Source organism: Pongo abelii, chromosome 14 (genome assembly GCF_028885655.2).
Source record: "Pongo abelii isolate AG06213 chromosome 14, NHGRI_mPonAbe1-v2.0_pri, whole genome shotgun sequence".
NCBI classification, from domain to species: Eukaryota; Metazoa; Chordata; class Mammalia; order Primates; family Hominidae; genus Pongo; species Pongo abelii.
Genome location: NC_071999.2, coordinates 27,199,505 through 27,215,597, shown reverse-complemented (window position 1 = coordinate 27,215,597; position 16,093 = coordinate 27,199,505). Strand labels below are relative to the sequence as shown.

General features: G+C 41.8%; 1 protein-coding gene and 1 long non-coding RNA gene across 3 annotated transcripts in view; both read right to left on the bottom strand.

Annotated features, from left to right (window-relative positions):
- LOC100453345 (phospholipid-transporting ATPase IB) overlaps window positions 1-16,093 on the bottom strand; it is a 534,685-nt gene that overhangs the window by 277,057 nt on the left and 241,535 nt on the right. The gene's annotated exons all lie outside the window — the stretch shown is intronic.
- LOC129049655 (uncharacterized) overlaps window positions 2,768-16,093 on the bottom strand; it is a 60,884-nt gene continuing 47,558 nt past the window's right edge. Inside the window, exons 4-5 of one of the 2 annotated variants that reach the window (XR_010136655.1) lie at window positions 8,519-8,666; window positions 5,793-6,209 (exon numbers count right to left, since the gene is read on the bottom strand). This is a non-coding gene — a long non-coding RNA (uncharacterized LOC129049655). Of the gene's footprint in view, window positions 6,210-8,518; window positions 8,667-16,093 lie in introns of both variants that reach the window. The other variant, XR_010136654.1, reaches the window with a different exon arrangement.

Here is a 16,093-nt window from a genome sequence, read left to right as displayed (position 1 = left end):
GCAGGCAGGAGGGAGGAGGCTTAGGGAGAGAGAGACAGCCTCCAGCCCTGCTCTTCCCCTTCGGGAGTAGATAGAGTTCCTCCTCTCTGGAAGATGGTTAAAGTGGATCGAGAGTGAGGGGAATGCGCGGAGAGGAAAGAAAGGTGAGAGGAAGGAATGAAGGAGAAAATAGAGGGAAAGGGGGAGAGGGAGAAGAGAGGAAAGACAAGATGAAGGAGAAAAGGGGCGAGAGAATGGTGCAAAAGGAAGAGGGAGATAGAAGAGGAGGCGAAAGGGCGCCAGGTAAGAGCCAAGAGGGCTGGAGGAGGCAGAAGAGGCGCCTGAGAATCTAAGCTGGCCAAAGAGGAAGACATCCAGCGATTCCCGAGAGCCCCCGCCCTCTTGAACTTGCCTTTCCACCCGGTGCCAAAATGGCAATTAGCAGCGGGGAAGGCTGGGCCGAAGAACCAAGCCAGCGACAACGTCCGGCCCAGAATGGGGCGGGTCCTGGCATCTGTGGGTTTCCAAAGACAGGGCGTAGCGGGTAGTCCCAAGAAAAGTTCCAGCGCCGCAGGCCCAGGTGGGCGCGGGACCGGGCGCTGGACGAGAGCCGGCTATCCGCGAGTTCCCAGCGCCCCTGCCGGAGGAGGCCTGGCGCTGCAGCCCGAGCCGAAGCTCGGGATTCGGGAGGGACGCGGTGCTGCTCTTCTCTTCAGGCTCTGGGCGGAGGTGCCACAGTATTAGAGATCTGGGCGGACCCGAGGCTCACACAGCCCGGAGGAGTGTGGTCTCCCAAGTCCTATGCGCCCTGGGGAGGTGCACCATCCGGTCTCCGCAGCTTCCCGCGGCCTCTGAGCAGGAGCAGTCGGGTGCAAAAGAGGCAGACGCTCTGAGAGGGGCCTCCTTCTCTCTCTCCTGTCTGAAGAAGGCCCTACCCAGATGGAACCCGGGCAGAGCTGGATCCTTGGGATGGGCTTGAGGAGATGTAGCTTAAAAGCTTTTGTTTGAAAACAAACAAAAAAGGAAAGACTCCCGCAAGTGTGACATTTTCACATGCCTCCTGCACCAGTCCGTTTTCGTGGCCTTGCTCCCATCAATTATAGTCTTCTTCCACCTGCAGCCTCTCCCTCCTTTACCCTTTGCCTGAAAATCCTTGCCCTCAGCCCTGAGCTGCCTCTGTCCCCGCCCCCACCCCCAGCCCCCTGCCTCCAACCCCCTGCTTCTGAGTCCCCATTAGCCTTCTCTAGTGCCCAAACTTCTCCCAGTAGTTCTCACCTGTACCCACAGTATCCTCTTCCTCACTCCTGGACTTTTTGCAATTTGACATCTGCTTTTAGGCGACTCAGTCAAAGGCCTACCCCAACACGCCTGACAGCCTCACTCAACAACCTCTTCTTCCTGCATGTGTAAACTTGTCCCATCTGAAAAGGTCTCCTTTGGTCTACATGGTACCAGGATCTTCTGGGTCCTCCCTGGCCAGCCTCAGTCAAGCTTGTCTTCTTTTATCCACATCTTAAATTCTGAGCCCCAACCTCCATCATTTCCCCCAGTTCTCCGTGCTTGGCTCTCATTCTGTTTTCCCTTTCTCCTTGTCTGAATGAGCCCAGTGATCAGGCCCATTTCTGTCCTTCTATACCGTTTCCTGCTGTTGACTCCTGGATCTACACCTTCACCACATCCCCTCTTGAGCTTCACACCTGACTTCCTCATTGCTTCATACGTGTTATGTGTTCACCTTGAAACCCATATGCAGCAAAACCTAAAACCATCACCCCAACATCTTCTTAGTCACCTAGACACTTGACTTGCAAGCTTGACTCCCTCTTTTGGATCCACACACCCCTAAAAACTCTTGTCTCGTCCTATTTTTAAAAGCCTTTTTTTTTTTTTTTTTTTTTTTTTGTTACCACTCCTCTCCTGTTCATTCCTAGAGCCACTGCCTTAGATCTGACCCTCAACATCTCTTGCCTAAGGTTTTGCAATAGTTTCCTCTCTTCTCCTGGTCTTCGTTTCTTTCCTTCTCCTAGCCAGCCTCCACACTGGCACCTTCAAATAGAAATGTAATGTAAGCCACATAGGAAATTTTAAACTTTCTAGTAGCTTTATTGAAATAAAAAGGAACCAATGAAATTAACTTTAATTTTTATTGAACTGAAGATACCAAAAATAGTTTCAATTTGTAATCAACATAAAAATTATTGATGTATTTTTACATATTTTTGCACCAAGTCTTCAAAATCCAGTGTGTATTTTATACTTACAGCACATTTCCATTCAGACCACCCACATTTTTTCACTACCACATTTCACAACCACATGTGACTAGTGGCTACTGTTTTAAACAACACAGCTCCACACTGTTGACAGAAATAGCCTCTTAGAACATAAGGAAGATTATATCATGAATTGCCCTCCTCAAAATTTTTCAACGACCTACCATTTTTATAAAATCCAAACAGAATGGTATCCAAAGCTCCATGTACTTGCCCCACCTCCATGAACTTTCTTACTGTATTTCTTAAGCCTTGAATGTGTCCTCTGCCACAGTTTTCAACATGGAAGGAGCTTCATGGTAAGAACCCTTCTTCATGGAAGAATCCTCTTCCATGGAGCTTGCCTCCACAGCCTCGTAGTACTTGTTATTATATCATTATTATCACCATCATCATGTCATCATCAAATTCTTTGTTTTCCTATAAGATAGGAGCTGTCCCATGTCAATTTGGAACTTAAAAGAGAGGACTAAGGTTAAAGGGGGCTTCGATTTCCCTTGCTGACATAATACCTACTTCAGCTGGGAAAGGCAGGTTGAGAGTGAGGATTAGCCCTCACACAGTCCCCATAGGGTTGGCAACAAATGCCCACTGGGAATGCATTTTCTCACCAGGGCTTCTGTCCCTGTTAAAAACAACTGGAGAAAGCAAACTGTATACTGTAAGTTATCCATGAGATTACACTAAATGTCACCCAAATAAATCTTTCCGGTTGCTTTTTTTTTTTTTTTTTTTACCATCACAGTGAAATAACACTTTGGGAAACTGCTTCTTCTCCCTGACATCACAAATACACACAGACACAGACAGACACACACACACACACACACACACACACACACACACACACACCCACCCACCCCCTTACCCTTCCAGACCCTCAATAATCTAATAGATATTTTGCCATCAGCACTCACAGCAGGCACAGATAGAGAAGCATTCAAATGATGCCTATTTCCTTTCCTTTTTTTTTTGAGATGGAGTCTCGCTCTGTCGCCCACGCTGGAGTGCAGTGGTGCAATCTCGGCTCACTGCAACTTCCGCCTCCCGGGTTCAATCGATTCTCCTGCCTCAGCCTCCTGAGTAGCTGGGATTACAGGTGCACGCCACCATGCCCAGCTAATTTTTGTATTTTTTTTTTAGTAAAGGCGGGATTTCCCCATGTTGGTCAGGCTGGTCTCAAACTCCTGATCTCAGATGATCCGACCCCCTCGGCCTCCCAAAGTGCTGGGATTACAGGTGTGAGCCACCACGCCCAGCCCTATTTCCATATTTTATAAAATGTTCAGCACCTCTTACATGAGGACCTAAAAGCAAATTTCTCTTAAAACTTGTATTTCTCCTGTGAAACTGACATCCTTTCTTAAAGGCTCTTTTAACTGGCTCTGTCTTCTCACTTTGTCTTCCTCTTGTCTCAATAGTCACGCTGAGTACCGAGTTAACTTGTTCTAATGGTCTTCAGTCAAGATTTTTATCCTCTGCTCCCTTTTTACTAAATGCTGTTTTCATTGTTTGATACTCTTTGATCTTACTATATCTGTATATTTTTGATAAGCCACTTCACATTCTTTTTAGAACTAAATAGGAAATTAATTAATTGATTAACATCAAACAACAGTCTACATTGTAACTCTCTGAATTTCTAAGGAGGCAAATGATTATGAAACAAAACCTGAAATGCGGACAAAACCAGCCAGATGATCACTGCAATTAGGACTTCCTGTCACTGTGTGTCCGTGAAGTGTCTGTTTTGCTCAATACTGTATCCTTAGCACCTGGCCCAATGCCTGGCACAGCGATGACCCTCAATAAATGTGCAATAAAAAACAAAACAGATGAATGTAAATAATAATACCTCCGCTGCAGCTACTAACCACCTGTTCTTTTTAGCATGTCAACTTTCTAAAGAGGCAAAAGCTCTAGGACTTGATTGACACTACTTTCCACCACACCTTATTGCATGGTATCAATGTTCTTATTGTAAGCCACAGAAAACAATTCTCCAACACAAATTTGGAGAAAATTATCTTATGAAAAGCAGCCGGGCATGATGGCTCATGCCTGTAATCCCAGCACTTTGGAAGGTCAAGGCAGGCAGATCACTTGAACTCAGGAGTTCCAGACCAGCCTGGCCAACATGGCGAAACCCAGTCTCTACTAAAAATACAAAAAATTAGCCAGATGTTGTGGTGAGCGCCTGTAATCCCAGCTACTCAGGAGGCTGAGGTAGGAGAATTGCTTGAACCCAGGAGGCAGAGGCTGCAGTGAGCCAAGATCACACTACTGCACTACAGCCTGGGTGACAGAGTGAGACTCTGTGTCAAAAAAAAAAAAGAAAATTATCTTATGAAAATGATATTGAGTAACTCTCAAAATTGCTGGGCGGGCTGGAAAGCTAGGCTCAGGGGTTCTGCAGGCAGAATGACTCCTGAAATCACACCACGGAATTGGTCCTATAAGGACCCTATTACCAGCATCACTAAGCCTAGATGCTACAGCTTTAACAAGCACCACAAGAGTTGAATGCTGAATGTTGCTGCCACCTCCATTGTCACCAGCTAGCCTTCTGCTTGCTTTTTTGTATCACTAGCATTGATTGGCCAAGCCTAGATCACTAACCCCTACTCTAGAGATGCAATGAGGAAGCAGATCTGCCTCCTGAGGTGGGAAAGTCTCCCACACACACAGAAGGGAGTTCAGATGTTGGGTAGCCACAGGATGAAGCAAGATAAATGTCCACTACACCCATCACCAAAAAAAATATTTCTTAGAGAAAGAAAGCGACACTGTTTGCCTTCATCTTGAACTTCTTGTAGAAAACCAAACTAAAACAAAATCCTGACGAGGCAACATTTCACACAACACCTATGTGGAATTGGATGCTTAACTAGGGAAACACTTCTCCCATGGAGAAGGGGAGAATAGGGGAGGGGTGACCATCTGCCCAGTGGTTATAGGTATAGGAAGTAACATTAAGAATCCTGTCCACAAGGCGCCAAATACTTCATGATGAAGGAAAAGTGGAAGAAAAAAAGGCAGCAGAAAGAAGAGGAGAGCAGGAAATAGCTACCTGGAAAACACACTTAATAAGGACTTCCTTTAAGTCAGGCAATACGTCTTCTATGGCCATTGCATCACTTAATCCAGACAAAGTCATTTCTTGGTTCCAATCAGTAGATTAAGAAACAAATATATACAGTTGAAGCAGTGATGCTAGGGGAGATAATGTAGGAGATAATGATGAGTGATAATTTATGCTGTGCACTAACTCTTGACTAGAAATATGGTAAGGACCCACCATCATGCTATTGGAGTGACTGAGAGTCCATACTTTAGAGAAAAATTACCTATGTTTCAATTCCAGCCCTACCAACTACCAGTTGTGTGACCTTCGATAAATCAATCTCTCTATACTTCAATTCCTCATGGGTAAATGGAGATGGTGACAATACTTAATATAGGGGGTCACAATTAAGATTAAATGAATCAATGGCATAAAGCACTTGGAACAAGGTCTAGCGAAGATTAAGTGCTAGATAAATTTGGCTACAAATGTTCTTATTCTCCTGAACAGTCCTGTGGAGGCTAGTACTTTGTCCCCATTTTACAGATAAGGAAACTTTGAGTGAGAGAGGTTGGATTGCATAGCTTGCGAGTAACCAAACTAAAGGATCTGTCTGATCCAGACAGACAGCTCTCACACAGTGGTCTACACTGTCTTCCTGACCTACATCCCACAGCATGCCCCAGGTAATATTTACATTTTGGTCTATTTGGCTCTGAAGTCAGAGTTCTTCCTGCTGCATCCTCTGTCTTGCCACCCAGGAACTTATCACCAGGACTAATGCTGATGGCTGGTCCTCGCTGGGCACATGGCTTCCACAACATGCCTTACAATTTGGGAAGAGGTTGATGATTTAGTTGGTGACATCCTTCTCTTTAGATGCCATTTACCTCCTAAAGAAAAGAAAATTATGGTTGGTGAATTCCAGACCTGTGTTCAAGTTGCGAGGTTGGGCTAAAGAAGTAAAGTCAACAATGGAAACTTAACAAGCTCTGGGAAAGAACATACTCATTAAGCTGCCGAAAGTCATCAGCAACTTAGTTGACATTTTCCCTCTAGTCACATCTCCAAAAGAAAAGGAAGACATCAATCTAATGAGGTGGAGGTAGTTGGGAAAGAAGTTTTGCAGGAAAATAGTTTTTCATTTTATTCTTCTCCCTAATGATTCACAATGCAAAGCCGCATTTCTTAGAGAAAAGTCTGTCTTTTACAGCATGGCTCTTAAATTATAATGGATTTCCAGGAAGTTCTAAGAAAGTTTGGCAAAGCTAACGGGAAGTTCTTGAGTCAAAGTCATTTACTATCCAAGGAGTCCCCTTCTGAGTCAAAGTCACTATCGGAAAAGTCCCCTGTCCTCCACGAATGGGCCTTCCTGGTATCCCTACTACACTCCATCGCTGGCTAAGGAAAGCATGGCCTTGATACTAATGGTGATGGTCTTCAGAGGTTCACAGTGGGAGACATTGGTCAGTCAGGCAGAGAGAGATACATTATTCCATTTTCCCATACTAAAAGAAAGCATTGTAACATCTTCCCCATAATGTCGTTTTCAAGAAGTAAATGAAGAATATATGCAAAAGCTTAACCTAATGACAGATCCTCAATAAGTGCTTGTCAACTGAATGAAAGAGTAATGGAAAGAATGAACTTGTACAGAAAACAGAAAGAAGATTTGGGCAATTTAGTTAGAATATCCTTAATAAAAAGCAGGAGGTTATCTAGAAGAGGTGAATATGAAGAGAGGGAAGTCTAGTCCTGGCTTCACCGGTGTTACTTGAGAGGTTCTAACAAGTCTTATTGTTGTAACAGGGTTGTAACTGGGCTTGAGGATTAAAGGAGGCAGTTTACAAGGAAACGCTAAGCAAACTTTAAAGAGCTACATAAAAGAAGGCATGGGTGTGTTGTTTTAGTTGCCATCAGTATAGTTACACATTTCATCTCCTTTGATTTGGCATCTTCCTAACCCAAGCAAGCTACAGTTCTGATTTCTAGAAGCCAGTATACACTGAAAGTGAGTCTGTTGCACCCAATCTCCCTTTCCTGTTCACACTCTTTATTCTGTGCTTCCCCATTGAAGTTCATAGACAAGGAAGCATCTAATTCATACCTAAATGGTGACGCCTTAATGTACCCTTCCCCAGGAGTACAATATTTGCATTTAAAAAGGCATCACCAACTTGCTACACCAAGTTTAACAAAGAGATTAGACAACCATGGGCAACTCCAGGCAGCAATGACAGTGAGACCCAAGCAGAATTGACCTCTTCCCCCCAGGTGCCAGTGGCAGGTTAAGGCCTGCATAACAGAGAAGAAAATACAACTGGGGGGAAAAGTGGTTAAAGCAAAAGGAAGAAGAGAGAGGGATGAGAGAAGGAGAAAGAGTAGAGGTGCCTAGGTGGTAGTTATAGTTGTGTCGGGCAGAAGAGAGAAAATGCAGACAGATGTGTTTTCAGGGAGTAGAAATGAGACATGATCTCCAGGGAGACTGCAGAGCCTAGTGGTCAAACACAAAGATTCTGGATTCAGAAAGAGTGGTGTTCAAATCCTAGTTCTGCCTTACCAGCTATGTTACCTGGTGTCTAACCCATCTGAGCGTCAGTTTCCCCACCTGTAAAATGAAGATATCGGTTGTCCCTCTCTCAAAGAGTTTTTTGAGGATCCAATGACAGAATGTTTGAATAGTGTCTGGTACATAAGAAAGACTTAATAAATAATTATTAGACCCCCTTTTACCATCCATCCCTAACTCCACCACCCCCCAAAAGAAGTGTCTTCCTCTGCCCAATGATGCAGGATTTCCTTCATGAGAGAGCAAAGCTTTTAATTTCCCCAGGTGGGATTAGCCTTCAAGAGCAAATAACTTCATAGAAATCGCCTTGATGCCTGGCTTCAATGCTATGGCTCTGAACAAGAGGTGAATATGTGTCCATCTCCTCCATTTAATCTTCCCAGTGTCCTGGAGAAGCGCAGCGCCCGGGCCAGTATCTCTATTCTACAGGCTGAGACTCTGATGCTCAGAGAGTTAAACCCACCGTCCAGGGCGAATGATGTGGCAGGGGACGTTCCTAAGAGCAAGAAAGAGGACCCGGGGTCGAGAAACCAAGAGGAAGGAGGAGCTCCCCAGAGGAGCAAGAACAGCCAAGTAAAGATGGGGCTGCAGCTCAGAAGAAGCGTGGGACTGGGCAAAGGAACAGGAGAAAACCTTCAGGAATGGCCCGAGGCCACTTCAGCAGCTGCAGGATGGAGAGGAAGATGTATCGTGGACGCGTCTGTGACCAGCCGCTCACGCAGGTTCCGCGACCCGGACCCGTTCGCCCGAATGAGTCAGCATCTGGAGCACCATGGCGGACCTAAGAGAGACGGCATCCTTGGCAAGTTGTTCAAGCGTGGCAGAGAGAGCAAAGAGGAAACTAAATATAGCCTCAAAACAAACACGCGGTCTACGACGGAACACCCCCTAGTCAGGGCAGCAGAAGGGAGAGTGCGGCCAGGTCACAGAAATCAGAGCCAGAGCCCGGATGAGGGCTTTCCTGCTGGAAACCACGCAGGGGCTTCTCGGCCCTGGGAGTCGGGCAGAATCCATCAGCAGCTCCAACTCCAAACTCCTCTTTCCACAGGTCCGGGTGCCCCTCTGGCATGGGACTTTTGCTTGTATTGCTCTTCTCCTCCACCTTGCCTGATTCACTGTTATCTTCCTTCCCGTCCTCAGTCTATCTTCACCTCCTTCAGGGAGCCTCCCTTGGCCCCACTGAATGAGTCAGGACGCATTCTCCTCCCCTGTTATTAAGGTGACTGCATGTCCCAGTTTAGGTTCATTTTCCCAGTGTACTTACTAATGGCATCCCCTTTCACTCTCAACAGTATCCCATTTTGAGCACTAAATCATGTGATCACCCCATCTACTATATGTTCTCCTGGTACCATACACTTCTTCTTAAAAGCATTCTTATAGTTGAATTTCTAAATATGTTTGCCTAGAGGTTTAATTAATGCCTCTCTCCTCCAGTCTATTATAAACTTCATCGGCAAAGAGGTCATACCTATTTTAATTAAACTTCTTATTTTGAAATAATTGTTGATTCACATGCAGTTTATATCTAGAAAACCCCATTGTCTCAGCCAAAAATCTCCTTAAGCTGATAAGCAACTTCAGCAAAGTCTCAGGATACAAAATCAATGTACAAAAATCACAAGCATTCTTATACACCAATAACAGACAAACAGAGAGCCAAATCATGAGTGAACTCCCATTCACAATTGCTTCAAAGAGAATAAAATACCTAGGAATCCAACTTACAAGGGACGTGAAGGACCTCTTCACGGAGAACAACAAACCACTGCTCAATGAAATAAAAGAGGATACAAACAAATGGAAGAACATTCCATGCTCATGGGTAGGAAGAATCAATATCGTGAAAATGGCCATACTGCCCAAGGTAATTTATAGATTCAATGCCATCCCCATCAAGCTACCAATGACTTTCTTCACAGAATTGGAAAAAACTACTTTAAAGTTCATATGGAACCAGAAAAGAGCCCGCATCACCAAGTCAATCCTAAGCCAAAAGAACAAAGCTGGAGGTGTCACGCTACCTGACTTCAAACTATACCACAAGGCTATAGTAACCAAAACAGCATGGTACTGGTACCCAAACAGAGATATAGATCAATGGAACAGAACAGAGCCGTCAGAAATAATGCCTTATATCTACAACTATCTGATCTTTGACAAACCTGAGAAAAACAAGCAATGGGGAAAGGATTCCCTGTTTAATAAATGGTGCTGGGAAAACTGGCTAGCCATATGTAGAAAGCTGAAACTGGATCCCTTCCTTACACCTTATACAAAAATTAATTCAAGATGGATTAAAGACTTAAACATTAGACCTAAAATCATAAAAACCCTAGAAGAGAACCTAGGCATTACCATTCAGGACATAGGCATGGGCAAGGACTTCATGTCTAAAACACCAAAAGCAATGGCAACAAAAGCCAAAATTGACAAATGGGATCTAATTAAACTAAAGAGCTTCTGCACAGCAAAAGAAACTACCATCAGAGTGAACAGGCAACCTACAAAATGGGAGAAAATCTTCGCAACCTACTTATCTGACAAAGGGCTAATATCCAGAATCTACAATGAACTCCAACAAACTTACAAGAAAAAAACAAACAACCCCATCAAAAAGTGGGCAAAGGACATGAACAGACACTTCTCAAAAGAAGACATTTATGCAGCCAAAAAACACATGAACAAATGCTCACCATCACTGGCCATCAGAGAAATGCAAATCAAAACCACAATGAGATACCATCTCACACCAGTTAGAATGGCAATCATTCAAAAGTCAGGAAACAACAGGTGCTGGAGAGGATGTGGAGAAATAGGAACACTTTTACACTGTTGGTGGGACTGTAAACTAGTTCAACCATTGTGGAAGTCAGTGTGGCCATTCCTCAGGGATCTAGAACTAGAAATACTATTTGACCCAGCCATCCCATTACTGGGTATATACCCAAAGGACTATAAATCATGCTGCTATAAAGACACATGCACACGTATGTTTATTGCGGCATTATTCACAATAGCAAAGACTTGGAACCAACTCAAATGTCCAACAATGATAGACTGGATTAAGAAAATGTGGCACATATACACCATGGAATACTATGCAGCCAGAAAAAAATGATGAGTTCATGTCCTTTGTAGGGACATGGATGAAATTGGAAATCATCATTCTCAGTAAACTATCACAAGAACAAAAAACCAAACACTGCATATTCTCACTCATAGGAGGGAATTGAACAATGAGAACTCATGGTCACAGGAAGGGGAACATCACACTCTGGGGACTGTTGTGGGGTTGGGGGAGGGGGGAGGGATAGCATTAGGAGATATACCTAATGCTAAATGACGAGTTAATGGGTGCAGCACACAAGCATGGCACATGTATACATATGTAACTAACCTGCACATTGTGCACATGTACCCTAAAACTTAAAGTATAATAATAATAAAATAAAATAAAATAAAGAAATACAAAAAGGCCAGGCATGGTGGCTCACACCTTAATCTCAGCCCTTTGGGAGTCCAAGACAGGAGGATCGCTTGAGTCCAGGAGTTGGAGATCAGCCTAGACAACCTAGCAAGTCCCCATCTCTACAAAAAATAAAATTAAAAAATTAGCCAGACGTGCTGATGCATGCCTGTAGTTCTAGCTACTTGGAGACTAGGTGGGAGTATGGCTTGAGCTCAGGAGTTCAAGGTTGCAATGAGCTACGATGGTGCCACTGCACTCCAGCCTCAGCAACAGAGCAAGACCGTGTCTCTTAAAGGGAAAGAAAGGGAAGAAAGAAAGAAAGAAAGAGAGAGAGAGAGAGAGAGAGAGAGAGAAAGGAAAGGAAAAGAAAAGAAAAGAAACAAAGAGATCAGATGTACCATTTATCATTTCCTCCAGTGGTAACATCTTGCAGAAATACAGCACAATGTCACAACCAGAATATTGACAAAGCTACAGAGCCCTCCCATCATTTCAAGAATCCCTCATATGACCCTTTTATAGCCATGCCCACTTCCCACCTTTCCCCTTCTCCTTAATCTCTGGCAACCACTAATCTGTTCTCCATTTCTATAATTTTGCCATTTCAAGAATGTTATATAAAAAGAATCATACAGTTTATAACCTTTTGGCGTTGGCTTTTCTCGCTCAGCATAATTCTCTGGAGATTCATCTAGGTTGCGTGTATCATTAATCTGTTCTACGCTATTGCTGAGCTGGATTTTATGGTACAGATGTTTACCTGTTGAGGGACATCTGAGATGTTTCCAGTTTTTAACTGTTATGAACAAAGTTGCCATAAACATTTACAGACAGGTGTTTCCATGAATATGTTTTTATTTCTCTAGCATAAATATCCAAGAGTGTAATTGCTAGGTGATATGGTAGTTCCCTGTTTAGTTTTTTTAACAAACTGCCAAACTATTTTTTTCAGAGTGGCTGTACCATTTTGCATTCCCATCAGCAAAGTATTAGTGGTCAAATTTCTCTGAATCGTCTTCAGAATTTAGTGTTATTACTTTTCTTCAATTTTAGCCATTCTGATAGGTGTGTAGTGAAATTTCATTGTGGCTTTAATTTGCATTGTCCCATTGGCTAATGAAGTTGAACGTCTTTTCATGTCTATTTGCCATCCATATATCCTCTTAGAGTAAAATGCCTCTTCATATATTTGACCAATGTTCTGATTGGGTTGTTTTTTCTGTTGAGTTTGACAGTGCTTTATATATTCTAAAAAATAGTCCTTGTTGGGTTTTTGGTTTGAAAATATTTTCTCCAGGTGATAACTTGTTTCTTCTTCCTCTTAATGGGGTTTCTCACAGAGCAGAATTTTTTAATTGTGATGAAGTCCAATTTATAAATTTTACCTTTTATAGATCAATGTTTGGGTGTCATTAAGTACATTTTGCGGCCTGGCACGGTGGCTCACACCTGTAATCCCAGCACTTTGGGAGGCTGAGGCAGGCAGATCACAAGGTTAGGAGATCGAGACCATCCTGGCTAACATGGTGAAACCCCGTCTTTACTAAAAATTAAAAAAAAAAATTAGCTGGGCATGGTGGTAGGTGCCTGTAGTCCTAGCTACTAGGGAGGCTGAGGCAGGAGAATGGCATAAACCCAGGAGGCAGAGCTTGCACTAAGCCGAGATCATGCCACTACACTCCAGCCTGGACAACAGAGCGAGACTCCGTCTCAAACAAAACAAAACAAAACAAAAACCATTTTGCCTAGCTCTAAATCTCGACAATTTTCACCTATGATTTTTTTCTATACGTTTTAGAGTTTACATTTTACATTTAAGCCCATGAACCATTTTGACTTAATTTTTATATTAGGTGTAAGTCAGGTCAAGGTTTATTTTCTTGGCCTATAGATTTCCAATTACTCCAGTACCATTTGTTGAACAAGCTATCTTTTGTCCGTTGAATTGCATTTGTACCTTCATCAACAATCAGTTGGACATATTTGTGATTTTGTGTGAGTTTATGCCTGAGTTCCCCTTTCTGTTGCCTTGATCTATAGTTCTGCCCCTCTACCAAGACAACACAGATTTCATTATAGTAGCTATATATTAAATCTTGAAATTGGGTAGACTAGTTCCTTCCACTTTATTTCTCTTTTCAAAATTGTTTTGGCTATTTTAATTCTTTTGAAATAAATGTTTTGCCTTTTGATATAAATTTTAGAGTAAACTTGTCAATACCTATAAAGAAAATCTTGTTGTTGTTTTGATAAGAGTTGTGTTGAACCTGTACATCAATTTGGAGAGAACTGACTTATTTACTATGATGAATCTACCATTCCATGAACAAAGTATGTCTCTTAAATATTTATAGCTCTGTTGTGTTTTTTATCAGTGTGGTGTGATTTTTAACATGCAAATCCTATACATGTTTTGTTAGATTTACACCTAAGCATTTCATTTTTTGAGTGATTGTAAATGGTATTATAGTTTTAAATTTTTGTGCCCACGAGTTCATCACTAGCATATAGAAATACAATTGAATTTTATATATTTATCTTTTATATCTTGTATCCTGTGACCTTGCTGAACTCACTTATTCCAGGATTATTTTTGTATAACATTTTGGGATTTTGTATGTAATGGTCATGTCCTCTGCAAATAGGGACAGTTTTATCTCTTCCTTTTCAAACTGTATCCGTATTATTTACCTTACTTTCTAAATTGCACTAGCAAGAAATTCCAAAATACGTTGAATAAAAGTAGTGAGTGGATATCTTTGCATTGTTCCTGATCTTAGGGGGAAAGCACTCAGTTTTTCACCAGTAGGTATCATGTAAATTGTTGCTTTTTCGTAGGTACTCTTTACTAAGTAATAAAGGTCTCCTCTATTCCTATTTTTCTGATTTTTTTTACCATAAATTGGTGTTAAATTTTGTCAAATTATTTTTCTGCTCCAATTGACATATCAGTTGATTGTTATTCTTTAACTTATTGATATGGATTGGCTTCCTAATATTACACCAGCCTTGCATTCCTGCAATAAACCCCACTTAGTCATGGTATATAAAATCCTTTTCATATATTGCTGAATTCTATTTGCTAATATTTTGTTAAAGATTTTTGTGTCTATATTCATGAGTAATATTGGCCTGTGGTTTCCTTCCTGCCTGCCTGCCATCTTTCCCTGCTTTCCTTCTTTCTTTCTTTCCTTTCCTATCTATGCAGTTTTACTATTATGATAATCCAAACATCATAAAATGAATTGGGCTATATTATATTCCCTCCTCTTATTCTGTCTGCAAGAGATTGCATAGAATTTTTGTTTGTTTGTTTGTTTGTTTGTTTTCAGACGGAGTCTCACTCTGTCGCCAGGCTGGAGTGCACTGGCGCGATTGTCTCCAGGCTGGAGTGCAGTGGCGCGATCCCGGCCCACTGCAACTTCTGACTCCCGGGTTCAAGTGATTCTCCTGCCTCAGCGTCCCAAGTGGCTGGGATTACAGGCGCATGCCACAACGCCCAGCTAATTTTTGTGTTTTTTTTTAGTAGAGATGGGGTTTCACCATGTTGGCCAGGATGGTCTCGATCTCCTGACCTTGTGATCTGCCCACCTCAGCCTCCCAAAAGAATTGGTCTTAATTCATTAAATATTTTATAAAATTCTCCAGTGAAACCATTTGGGCCTGGAAATTTGTTTTGTGGGTTTTTTCAGTTATCAATTTAATTTTTTAATCATTATACTACTATTCAAATTATCCATTTCATATTGGGTAAGTTGAAGTCACTGGTGTTTTTTTTTTTAAAGAAAATTGGTCTATTTTGTGTATGTTGTCAAATCTGTGGTGTAAAATGCCCTAATTATCCTTTTGATGTCTGCAGAATGTGCAGTGATATCCTCCATTCCAAATATTGCTATCTTCTTTTTATTTTGTCAGTCATGCTAGAAGTTTGTCAACTTTATTTCTCATTTCAAAGAACCAGCTCTTCATTTCAATGATTTTCTCATTTGTTTTTCTGTTTTCAGTTTCATTGATTTCAGCTGTTTTCTTTATTATTTCTTTCCTCCTGCTTGCTTTAGGTTTATTTTGCTCTTCTTTTTCTAGATTCTGAAGGTAGGAGCTTAAATTATTGACTTGAGACCTTTCCTCTTTTCTAACATATGCATTTTGTGCTATAAATTGCTCTCCCAGCATTACTTTAGCTGTATCCCACAAATTTTGATACGTTGTTTTCACTTTCATTCAGCTGAAACTTTTTTTTAATTTCCCATGAGACTCCCTCTTTGACCCATGAATTATTTTGGAGTATGTCTTTTTGTTGCCAAGTGTTTAGAGATTTTCCTATTGTCTTTCTGTTATTGATTTCTAGTGTGATTCCATTGCTATGGGAGAATAAATTTTGTATGCTTTCCGTTTTTTAATGTGTTGAGGTTTGTTGTGTAGCTGAGGATATGGTCTATCTTGCATATGTTCTGTGAGCACTTGGAAACAAAATATATTCTACTATTGTTGGTTTGGATATTCTGTAAGTATTGACTAGATCCTGTTGGTTGATGGTGGTGTTGAGTTCCTCTATATTCTTGCTAATTTTCTGTCTAGTTATTCTATTATTTGTCAAGAGAGGGGTTGATGTGTCTAACTATACTTGTGGACTTTTTAAAATTTCTCCCTTCAATTGTATCAGTTTTTGCTTCACATGCTTTGCAGCTTTTTTGTTTGATGCATACACATTTAAAATTGCTATTCTTAATAGATTG